Source organism: Camelina sativa, chromosome 14 (genome assembly GCF_000633955.1).
Source record: "Camelina sativa cultivar DH55 chromosome 14, Cs, whole genome shotgun sequence".
Classification (NCBI taxonomy): Eukaryota; Viridiplantae; Streptophyta; class Magnoliopsida; order Brassicales; family Brassicaceae; genus Camelina; species Camelina sativa.
Genome location: NC_025698.1, coordinates 29,799,446 through 29,800,509, shown reverse-complemented (window position 1 = coordinate 29,800,509; position 1,064 = coordinate 29,799,446).

The window sequence follows — 1,064 nt, the reverse complement described above, 5'->3', positions numbered from 1 at the left end:
ACGTTTCCCAGTCTCCAGTGTCAAAATCCGATGAGTATTGGGTGTTCCATAAGGTGACCAAGTCATACACAACACTTTGAAACGTTTGCTGATCGGATCGAATCCAAAATAGCTGTTTCTAACACCCGTTGCTTTCACTTTGGGTAAGGTTATGGACTCTCCAGTGACGAGGTTATAAATCATCCGCGTTTTTCTTCCCCTGTTCTGTAGGAATACCAATCCACGGACTACTTGGGGACTCATTTCATTGGTTGCATTGATACCAGATGGAAGATATTTGGGAAAACACTTATGAGGGGTGGCTACAAGAGTAGAGTTATGATTGGGAGGTTGAGGCGAAGAGAAGACAAATGACTCTCCATTAACTGTGAAGAAGAAAAGGATTCGTCGACGACCTACAGTCAGGTACAGCTCCGTGAAATCAGGACGGTTAAGTAGGGATATCCAGAATTTGGATACGCAACGAAACCTAGCTAAAGACTTCCCCGGGACTCTCGAAAGTATATCGATAAGAAGATCATCTGGGATTGAGACTGAGTTTTCTTCTCTTACCGAGCTCGATGATGGTGTTATCACTAGACCCTCTGAGAACTGCTGCTCCAGATCATTTTTCATGGCGGCCGATGTTTCAAACCCTAGAATCACTTTACAGAGCTTCTTTTTAATTTTAATGCACGAACGAAATTGAGCTGATGACCTTTATATATTGCTACGATCCTAGATGGGCTCTTTAGGCCCAAATTATTAATCACCCATTTTTGGTCTTTAATTACGTAAATTATATATCAGCAATACAACGCTTTGATTCAATTGTTCATTGTTCCATTCAGAAGTTTCAGTCCTTCGGTTCATTTAACAGAGAGGTTAAAGTCAGGGATAATATTTTCTTATCCCGCAAATGATTATCACCAGGAAGGAATTTGCTTTTACTGAGACTCTTCTTTTGTCCAAAATGATATGACATAAATCTTTTACAATACCTTGCTTAGTTCAAAAGGATTAGTGGATTTGTGATAACAACTTGGTAATTAAATACGCCTGAATTATTATAAAAAAAAAAAAAA